Source organism: Hypomesus nipponensis, chromosome 28 (assembly GCF_054491055.1).
Source record: "Hypomesus nipponensis isolate SF chromosome 28, ASM5449105v1, whole genome shotgun sequence".
In the NCBI taxonomy this organism is placed as follows: domain Eukaryota; kingdom Metazoa; phylum Chordata; class Actinopteri; order Osmeriformes; family Osmeridae; genus Hypomesus; species Hypomesus nipponensis.
Genome location: NC_140388.1, coordinates 765,001 through 772,500, shown reverse-complemented (window position 1 = coordinate 772,500; position 7,500 = coordinate 765,001). Strand labels below are relative to the sequence as shown.

The 7,500-nt window shown below is 47.2% G+C and overlaps 22 non-coding genes and 4 pseudogenes across 22 annotated transcripts in view; all 26 read right to left on the bottom strand.

The window, feature by feature from the left end:
* LOC146217877 (5S ribosomal RNA) overlaps positions 1–63 on the bottom strand; it is a 119-nt gene extending 56 nt beyond the window's left edge. Inside the window, exon 1 of the ribosomal RNA XR_014752532.1 lies at positions 1–63. This exon is cut by the window's left edge and continues 56 nt beyond it. This is a non-coding gene — a ribosomal RNA (5S ribosomal RNA).
* Positions 64–256: 193 nt separating this feature from the next.
* LOC146217876 (5S ribosomal RNA) lies at positions 257–375 on the bottom strand (annotated as a pseudogene).
* Positions 376–543: 168 nt separating this feature from the next.
* Positions 544–662, bottom strand: LOC146217875 (5S ribosomal RNA). The gene has a single exon (XR_014751386.1). It is a non-coding gene; the product is annotated as a 5S ribosomal RNA (ribosomal RNA).
* A 172-nt stretch (positions 663–834) lies between these two features.
* LOC146217874 (5S ribosomal RNA) lies at positions 835–953 on the bottom strand. The gene has a single exon (XR_014751384.1). It is a non-coding gene; the product is annotated as a 5S ribosomal RNA (ribosomal RNA).
* A 174-nt stretch (positions 954–1,127) lies between these two features.
* Positions 1,128–1,246, bottom strand: LOC146217873 (5S ribosomal RNA). Its single transcript, XR_014751383.1, has one exon. It is a non-coding gene; the product is annotated as a 5S ribosomal RNA (ribosomal RNA).
* Positions 1,247–1,420: 174 nt separating this feature from the next.
* Positions 1,421–1,539, bottom strand: LOC146217872 (5S ribosomal RNA). Its single transcript, XR_014751382.1, has one exon. It is a non-coding gene; the product is annotated as a 5S ribosomal RNA (ribosomal RNA).
* Positions 1,540–1,731: 192 nt separating this feature from the next.
* LOC146217871 (5S ribosomal RNA) lies at positions 1,732–1,850 on the bottom strand. Its single transcript, XR_014752531.1, has one exon. It is a non-coding gene; the product is annotated as a 5S ribosomal RNA (ribosomal RNA).
* Positions 1,851–2,044: 194 nt separating this feature from the next.
* LOC146217870 (5S ribosomal RNA) lies at positions 2,045–2,163 on the bottom strand (annotated as a pseudogene).
* A 168-nt stretch (positions 2,164–2,331) lies between these two features.
* On the bottom strand, positions 2,332–2,450 carry LOC146217869 (5S ribosomal RNA). The gene has a single exon (XR_014751381.1). It is a non-coding gene; the product is annotated as a 5S ribosomal RNA (ribosomal RNA).
* A 172-nt stretch (positions 2,451–2,622) lies between these two features.
* On the bottom strand, positions 2,623–2,741 carry LOC146217868 (5S ribosomal RNA). The gene has a single exon (XR_014751380.1). It is a non-coding gene; the product is annotated as a 5S ribosomal RNA (ribosomal RNA).
* Positions 2,742–2,915: 174 nt separating this feature from the next.
* On the bottom strand, positions 2,916–3,034 carry LOC146217867 (5S ribosomal RNA). Its single transcript, XR_014751379.1, has one exon. It is a non-coding gene; the product is annotated as a 5S ribosomal RNA (ribosomal RNA).
* Positions 3,035–3,208: 174 nt separating this feature from the next.
* Positions 3,209–3,327, bottom strand: LOC146217866 (5S ribosomal RNA). The gene has a single exon (XR_014751378.1). It is a non-coding gene; the product is annotated as a 5S ribosomal RNA (ribosomal RNA).
* A 196-nt stretch (positions 3,328–3,523) lies between these two features.
* LOC146217865 (5S ribosomal RNA) lies at positions 3,524–3,642 on the bottom strand. The gene has a single exon (XR_014752529.1). It is a non-coding gene; the product is annotated as a 5S ribosomal RNA (ribosomal RNA).
* Positions 3,643–3,834: 192 nt separating this feature from the next.
* LOC146217864 (5S ribosomal RNA) lies at positions 3,835–3,953 on the bottom strand. Its single transcript, XR_014752315.1, has one exon. It is a non-coding gene; the product is annotated as a 5S ribosomal RNA (ribosomal RNA).
* Positions 3,954–4,135: 182 nt separating this feature from the next.
* Positions 4,136–4,254, bottom strand: LOC146217863 (5S ribosomal RNA). The gene has a single exon (XR_014752314.1). It is a non-coding gene; the product is annotated as a 5S ribosomal RNA (ribosomal RNA).
* A 184-nt stretch (positions 4,255–4,438) lies between these two features.
* Positions 4,439–4,557, bottom strand: LOC146217862 (5S ribosomal RNA). Its single transcript, XR_014751377.1, has one exon. It is a non-coding gene; the product is annotated as a 5S ribosomal RNA (ribosomal RNA).
* A 198-nt stretch (positions 4,558–4,755) lies between these two features.
* Positions 4,756–4,874, bottom strand: LOC146217861 (5S ribosomal RNA). Its single transcript, XR_014752528.1, has one exon. It is a non-coding gene; the product is annotated as a 5S ribosomal RNA (ribosomal RNA).
* Positions 4,875–5,066: 192 nt separating this feature from the next.
* On the bottom strand, positions 5,067–5,185 carry LOC146217860 (5S ribosomal RNA). The gene has a single exon (XR_014751376.1). It is a non-coding gene; the product is annotated as a 5S ribosomal RNA (ribosomal RNA).
* A 184-nt stretch (positions 5,186–5,369) lies between these two features.
* On the bottom strand, positions 5,370–5,488 carry LOC146217859 (5S ribosomal RNA). Its single transcript, XR_014751440.1, has one exon. It is a non-coding gene; the product is annotated as a 5S ribosomal RNA (ribosomal RNA).
* Positions 5,489–5,652: 164 nt separating this feature from the next.
* On the bottom strand, positions 5,653–5,771 carry LOC146217858 (5S ribosomal RNA). Its single transcript, XR_014751375.1, has one exon. It is a non-coding gene; the product is annotated as a 5S ribosomal RNA (ribosomal RNA).
* A 174-nt stretch (positions 5,772–5,945) lies between these two features.
* LOC146217857 (5S ribosomal RNA) lies at positions 5,946–6,064 on the bottom strand. The gene has a single exon (XR_014751373.1). It is a non-coding gene; the product is annotated as a 5S ribosomal RNA (ribosomal RNA).
* Positions 6,065–6,240: 176 nt separating this feature from the next.
* LOC146217856 (5S ribosomal RNA) lies at positions 6,241–6,359 on the bottom strand (annotated as a pseudogene).
* A 174-nt stretch (positions 6,360–6,533) lies between these two features.
* Positions 6,534–6,652, bottom strand: LOC146217855 (5S ribosomal RNA). The gene has a single exon (XR_014751372.1). It is a non-coding gene; the product is annotated as a 5S ribosomal RNA (ribosomal RNA).
* A 174-nt stretch (positions 6,653–6,826) lies between these two features.
* Positions 6,827–6,945, bottom strand: LOC146217854 (5S ribosomal RNA). Its single transcript, XR_014751371.1, has one exon. It is a non-coding gene; the product is annotated as a 5S ribosomal RNA (ribosomal RNA).
* Positions 6,946–7,131: 186 nt separating this feature from the next.
* LOC146217853 (5S ribosomal RNA) lies at positions 7,132–7,250 on the bottom strand. The gene has a single exon (XR_014751370.1). It is a non-coding gene; the product is annotated as a 5S ribosomal RNA (ribosomal RNA).
* A 164-nt stretch (positions 7,251–7,414) lies between these two features.
* The window catches only part of LOC146217852 (5S ribosomal RNA), a 120-nt pseudogene continuing 34 nt past the window's right edge, over positions 7,415–7,500 (bottom strand).

The following is a 7,500-nucleotide window of genomic DNA, read 5'->3' as shown; positions in this document are numbered from 1 at the left end:
GACCCTGCTTAGCTTCCGAGATCAGACGAGATCGGGCGTTGCCAGGCTGGTATGGCCGTACTAAATAAGTTGACAACCATAGGCTACTTATCCATATACAGATTTAGCAATTGACAATGCAAGGTAGTCTCTCTCTCTCTCTCCTCTCTCTCTCTCTCTCTCTCTCGTGTCAAAATGAAAACAGCTTCCAGCCCCTTTCATGAAGGACTACTTGTGCATATTGCAAGATGTCAGTTTCTAAGTGAATGAGCAAAAGAGCATACAGCACCTGGTATTCCCAGGCGGTCTCCCATCCAAGTACTAACCAGGCCCGACCCTGCTTAGCTTCCGAGATCAGACGAGATCTGGCGTGGCCAGGCTGGTATGGCCGTACGAAATAAGTTGACAACCATAGGCTACTTATCCATATACAGATTTAGCAATTGACAATGCAAGGTGGTCTCTCTCTCTCTCGTGTCAAAATGAAAACAGCTTCCAGCCCCTTTCATGAAGGACTACTTGTGCATATTGCAAGATGTCAGTTTCTAAGTGAATGAGCAAAAGAGCATACAGCACCTGGTATTCCCAGGCGGTCTCCCATCCAAGTACTAACCAGGCCCGACCCTGCTTAGCTTCCGAGATCAGACGAGATCGGGCGTTGCCAGGCTGGTATGGCCGTACGAAATAAGTTGACAACCATAGGCTACTTATCCATATACAGATTTAGCAATTGACAATGCAAGGTGGTCTCTCTCTCTCTCTCTCGTGTCAAAATGAAAACAGCTTCCAGCCCCTTTCATGAAGGACTACTTGTGCATATTGCAAGATGTCAGTTTCTAAGTGAATGAGCAAAAGAGCATACAGCACCTGGTATTCCCAGGCGGTCTCCCATCCAAGTACTAACCAGGCCCGACCCTGCTTAGCTTCCGAGATCAGACGAGATCGGGCGTTGCCAGGCTGGTATGGCCGTACGAAATAAGTTGACAACCATAGGCTACTTATCCATATACAGATTTAGCAATTGACAATGCAAGGTGGTCTCTCTCTCTCTCTCTCTCGTGTCAAAATGAAAACAGCTTCCAGCCCCTTTCATGAAGGACTACTTGTGCATATTGCAAGATTTCAGTTTCTAAGTGAATGAGCAAAAGAGCATACAGCACCTGGTATTCCCAGGCGGTCTCCCATCCAAGTACTAACCAGGCCCGACCCTGCTTAGCTTCCGAGATCAGACGAGATCGGGCGTTGCCAGGCTGGTATGGCCGTACGAAATAAGTTGACAACCATAGGCTACTTATCCATATACAGATTTAGCAATTGACAATGCAAGGTGGTCTCTCTCTCTCTCTCTCTCGTGTCAAAATGAAAACAGCTTCCAGCCCCTTTCATGAAGGACTACTTGTGCATATTGCAAGATTTCAGTTTCTAAGTGAATGAGCAAAAGAGCATACAGCACCTGGTATTCCCAGGCGGTCTCCCATCCAAGTACTAACCAGGCCCGACCCTGCTTAGCTTCCGAGATCAGACGAGATCGGGCGTTGCCAGGCTGGTATGGCCGTACGAAATAAGTTGACAACCATAGGCTACTTATCCATATACAGATTTAGCAATTGACAATGCAAGGTAGTCTCTCTCTCTCTCTCTCTCTCTCTCTCTCTCTCTCTCGTGTCAAAATGAAAACAGCTTCCAGCCCCTTTCATGAAGGACTACTTGTGCATATAGCAAGATGTCAGTTTCTAAGTGAATGAGCAAAAGAGCATACAGCACCTGGTATTCCCAGGCGGTCTCCCATCCAAGTACTAACCAGGCCCGACCCTGCTTAGCTTCCGAGATCAGACGAGATCGGGCGTTGCCAGGCTGGTATGGCCGTACTAAATAAGTTGACAACCATAGGCTACTTATCCATATACAGATTTAGCAATTGACAATGCAAGGTAGTCTCTCTCTCTCTCTCCCTCTCTCTCTCTCTCTCTCTCTCGTGTCAAAATGAAAACAGCTTCCAGCCCCTTTCATGAAGGACTACTTGTGCATATTGCAAGATGTCAGTTTCTAAGTGAATGAGCAAAAGAGCATACAGCACCTGGTATTCCCAGGCGGTCTCCCATCCAAGTACTAACCAGGCCCGACCCTGCTTAGCTTCCGAGATCAGACGAGATCTGGCGTGGCCAGGCTGGTATGGCCGTACGAAATAAGTTGACAACCATAGGCTACTTATCCATATACAGATTTAGCAATTGACAATGCAAGGTGGTCTCTCTCTCTCTCGTGTCAAAATGAAAACAGCTTCCAGCCCCTTTCATGAAGGACTACTTGTGCATATTGCAAGATGTCAGTTTCTAAGTGAATGAGCAAAAGAGCATACAGCACCTGGTATTCCCAGGCGGTCTCCCATCCAAGTACTAACCAGGCCCGACCCTGCTTAGCTTCCGAGATCAGACGAGATCGGGCGTTGCCAGGCTGGTATGGCCGTACGAAATAAGTTGACAACCATAGGCTACTTATCCATATACAGATTTAGCAATTGACAATGCAAGGTGGTCTCTCTCTCTCTCTCTCGTGTCAAAATGAAAACAGCTTCCAGCCCCTTTCATGAAGGACTACTTGTGCATATTGCAAGATGTCAGTTTCTAAGTGAATGAGCAAAAGAGCATACAGCACCTGGTATTCCCAGGCGGTCTCCCATCCAAGTACTAACCAGGCCCGACCCTGCTTAGCTTCCGAGATCAGACGAGATCGGGCGTTGCCAGGCTGGTATGGCCGTACGAAATAAGTTGACAACCATAGGCTACTTATCCATATACAGATTTAGCAATTGACAATGCAAGGTGGTCTCTCTCTCTCTCTCTCTCGTGTCAAAATGAAAACAGCTTCCAGCCCCTTTCATGAAGGACTACTTGTGCATATTGCAAGATTTCAGTTTCTAAGTGAATGAGCAAAAGAGCATACAGCACCTGGTATTCCCAGGCGGTCTCCCATCCAAGTACTAACCAGGCCCGACCCTGCTTAGCTTCCGAGATCAGACGAGATCGGGCGTTGCCAGGCTGGTATGGCCGTACGAAATAAGTTGACAACCATAGGCTACTTATCCATATACAGATTTAGCAATTGACAATGCAAGGTGGTCTCTCTCGCTCTCTCTCTCGTGTCAAAATGAAAACAGCTTCCAGCCCCTTTCATGAAGGACTACTTGTGCATATTGCAAGATTTCAGTTTCTAAGTGAATGAGCAAAAGAGCATACAGCACCTGGTATTCCCAGGCGGTCTCCCATCCAAGTACTAACCAGGCCCGACCCTGCTTAGCTTCCGAGATCAGACGAGATCGGGCGTTGCCAGGCTGGTATGGCCGTACGAAATAAGTTGACAACCATAGGCTACTTATCCATATACAGATTTAGCAATTGACAATGCAAGGTAGTCTCTCTCTCTCTCTCTCTCTCTCTCTCTCTCTCTCTCTCTCGTGTCAAAATGAAAACAGCTTCCAGCCCCTTTCATGAAGGACTACTTGTGCATATTGCAAGATGTCAGTTTCTAAGTGAATGAGCAAAAGAGCATACAGCACCTGGTATTCCCAGGCGGTCTCCCATCCAAGTACTAACCAGGCCCGACCCTGCTTAGCTTCCGAGATCAGACGAGATCGGGCGTTGCCAGGCTGGTATGGCCGTACTAAATAAGTTGACAACCATAGGCTACTTATCCATATACAGATTTAGCAATTGACAATGCAAGGTAGTCTCTCTCTCTCTCTCTCTCTCTCTCTCTCTCTCTCTCGTGTCAAAATGAAAACAGCTTCCAGCCCCTTTCATGAAGGACTACTTGTGCATATTGCAAGATGTCAGTTTCTAAGTGAATGAGCAAAAGAGCATACAGCACCTGGTATTCCCAGGCGGTCTCCCATCCAAGTACTAACCAGGCCCGACCCTGCTTAGCTTCCGAGATCAGACGAGATCGGGCGTTGCCAGGCTGGTATGGCCGTACAAAATAAGTTGACAACCATAGGCTACTTATCCATATACAGATTTAGCAATTGACAATGCAAGGTGGTCTCTCTCTCTCTCTCTCTCTCTCTCTCGTGTCAAAATGAAAACAGCTTCCAGCCCCTTTCATGAAGGACTACTTGTGCATATTGCAAGATGTCAGTTTCTAAGTGAATGAGCAAAAGAGCATACAGCACCTGGTATTCCCAGGCGGTCTCCCATCCAAGTACTAACCAGGCCCGACCCTGCTTAGCTTCCGAGATCAGACGAGATCGGGCGTTGCCAGGCTGGTATGGCCGTACAAAATAAGTTGACAACCATAGGCTACTTATCCATATACAGATTTAGCAATTGACAATGCAAGGTGGTCTCTCTCTCTCTCTCTCTCTCTCTCTCTCGTGTCAAAATGAAAACAGCTTCCAGCCCCTTTCATGAAGGACTACTTGTGCATATTGCAAGATTTCAGTTTCTAAGTGAATGAGCAAAAGAGCATACAGCACCTGGTATTCCCAGGCGGTCTCCCATCCAAGTACTAACCAGGCCCGACCCTGCTTAGCTTCCGAGATCAGACGAGATCGGGCGTTGCCAGGCTGGTATGGCCGTACGAAATAAGTTGACAACCATAGGCTACTTATCCATATACAGATTTAGCAATTGACAATGCAAGGTAGTCTCTCTCTCTCTCTCTCTCTCTCTCTCTCTCTCTCTCTCTCTCGTGTCAAAATGAAAACAGCTTCCAGCCCCTTTCATGAAGGACTACTTGTGCATATTGCAAGATGTCAGTTTCTAAGTGAATGAGCAAAAGAGCATACAGCACCTGGTATTCCCAGGCGGTCTCCCATCCAAGTACTAACCAGGCCCGACCCTGCTTAGCTTCCGAGATCAGACGAGATCGGGCGTTGCCAGGCTGGTATGGCCGTACTAAATAAGTTGACAACCATAGGCTACTTATCCATATACAGATTTAGCAATTGACAATGCAAGGTAGTCTCTCTCTCTCTCTCTCTCTCTCTCTCTCTCTCTCTCTCTCTCTCGTGTCAAAATGAAAACAGCTTCCAGCCCCTTTCATGAAGGACTACTTGTGCATATTGCAAGATTTCAGTTTCTAAGTGAATGAGCATACAGCACCTGGTATTCCCAGGCGGTCTCCCATCCAAGTACTAACCAGGCCCGACCCTGCTTAGCTTCCGAGATCAGACGAGATCGGGCGTTGCCAGGCTGGTATGGCCGTACGAAATAAGTTGACAACCATAGGCTACTTATCCATATACAGATTTAGCAATTGACAATGCAAGGTAGTCTCTCTCTCTCTCTCTCTCTCTCTCTCTCGTGTCAAAATGAAAACAGCTTCCAGCCCCTTTCATGAAGGACTACTTGTGCATATTGCAAGATTTCAGTTTCTAAGTGAATGAGCAAAAGAGCATACAGCACCTGGTATTCCCAGGCGGTCTCCCATCCAAGTACTAACCAGGCCCAACCCTGCTTAGCTTCCGAGATCAGACGAGATCGGGCGTTGCCAGGCTGGTATGGCCGTACGAAATAAGTTGACAACCATAGGCTACTTATCCATATACAGATTTAGCAATTGACAATGCAAGGTGGTCTCTCTCTCTCCCTCTCGTGTCAAAATGAAAACAGCTTCCAGCCCCTTTCATGAAGGACTACTTGTGCATATTGCAAGATTTCAGTTTCTAAGTGAATGAGCATACAGCACCTGGTATTCCCAGGCGGTCTCCCATCCAAGTACTAACCAGGCCCGACCCTGCTTAGCTTCCGAGATCAGACGAGATCGGGCGTTGCCAGGCTGGTATGGCCGTACGAAATAAGTTGACAACCATAGGCTACTTATCCATATACAGATTTAGCAATTGACAATGCAAGGTAGTCTCTCTCTCTCTCTCTCTCTCTCTCTCGTGTCAAAATGAAAACAGCTTCCAGCCCCTTTCATGAAGGACTACTTGTGCATATTGCAAGATTTCAGTTTCTAAGTGAATGAGCATACAGCACCTGGTATTCCCAGGCGGTCTCCCATCCAAGTACTAACCAGGCCCGACCCTGCTTAGCTTCCGAGATCAGACGAGATCGGGCGTTGCCAGGCTGGTATGGCCGTACGAAATAAGTTGACAACCATAGGCTACTTATCCATATACAGATTTAGCAATTGACAATGCAAGGTGGTCTCTCTCTCTCTCTCTCTCTCGTGTCAAAATGAAAACAGTTTCCAGCCCCTTTCATGAAGGACTACTTGTGCATATTGCAAGATGTCAGTTTCTAAGTGAATGAGCAAAAGAGCATACAGCACCTGGTATTCCCAGGCGGTCTCCCATCCAAGTACTAACCAGGCCCGACCCTGCTTAGCTTCCGAGATCAGACGAGATCGGGCGTTGCCAGGCTGGTATGGCCTTACGAAATAAGTTGACAACCATAGGCTACTTATCCATATACAGATTTAGCAATTGACAATGCAAGGTAGTCTCTCTCTCTCTATCTCTCGTGTCAAAATGAAAACAGCTTCCAGCCCCTTTCATGAAGGACTACTTGTGCATATTGCAAGATGTCAGTTTCTAAGTGAATGAGCAAAAGAGCATACAGCACCTGGTATTCCCAGGCGGTCTCCCATCCAAGTACTAACCAGGCCCGACCCTGCTTAGCTTCCGAGATCAGACGAGATCGGGCGTTGCCAGGCTGGTATGGCCGTACGAAATAAGTTGACAACCATAGGCTACTTATCCATATACAGATTTAGCAATTGACAATGCAAGGTAGTCTCTCTCTCTCTATCTCTCGTGTCAAAATGAAAACAGCTTCCAGCCCCTTTCATGAAGGACTACTTGTGCATATTGCAAGATGTCAGTTTCTAAGTGAATGAGCAAAAGAGCATACAGCACCTGGTATTCCCAGGCGGTCTCCCATCCAAGTACTAACCAGGCCCGACCCTGCTTAGCTTCCGAGATCAGACGAGATCGGGCGTTGCCAGGCTGGTATGGCCGTACGAAATAAGTTGACAACCATAGGCTACTTATCCATATACAGATTTAGCAATTGACAATGCAAGGTAGTCTCTCTCTCTCTCTCTCTCTCTCTCTCTCTCGTGTCAAAATGAAAACAGCTTCCAGCCCCTTTCATGAAGGACTACTTGTGCATATTGCAAGATGTCAGTTTCTAAGTGAATGAGCAAAAGAGCATACAGCACCTGGTATTCCCAGGCGGTCTCCCATCCAAGTACTAACCAGGCCCGACCCTGCTTAGCTTCCGAGATCAGACGAGATCGGGCGTTGCCAGGCTGGTATGGCCGTACGAAATAAGTTGACAACCATAGGCTACTTATCCATATACAGATTTGGCAATTGACAATGCAAGGTGGTCTCTCTCTCTCTCTCTCGTGTCAAAATGAAAACAGCTTCCAGCCCCTTTCATGAAGGACTACTTGTGCATATTGCAAGATTTCAGTTTCTAAGTGAATGAGCATACAGCACCTGGTATTCCCAGGCGGTCTCCCATCCAAGTACTAACCAGGCCCGACCCTGCTTAGCATTCCGAGATCAGACGA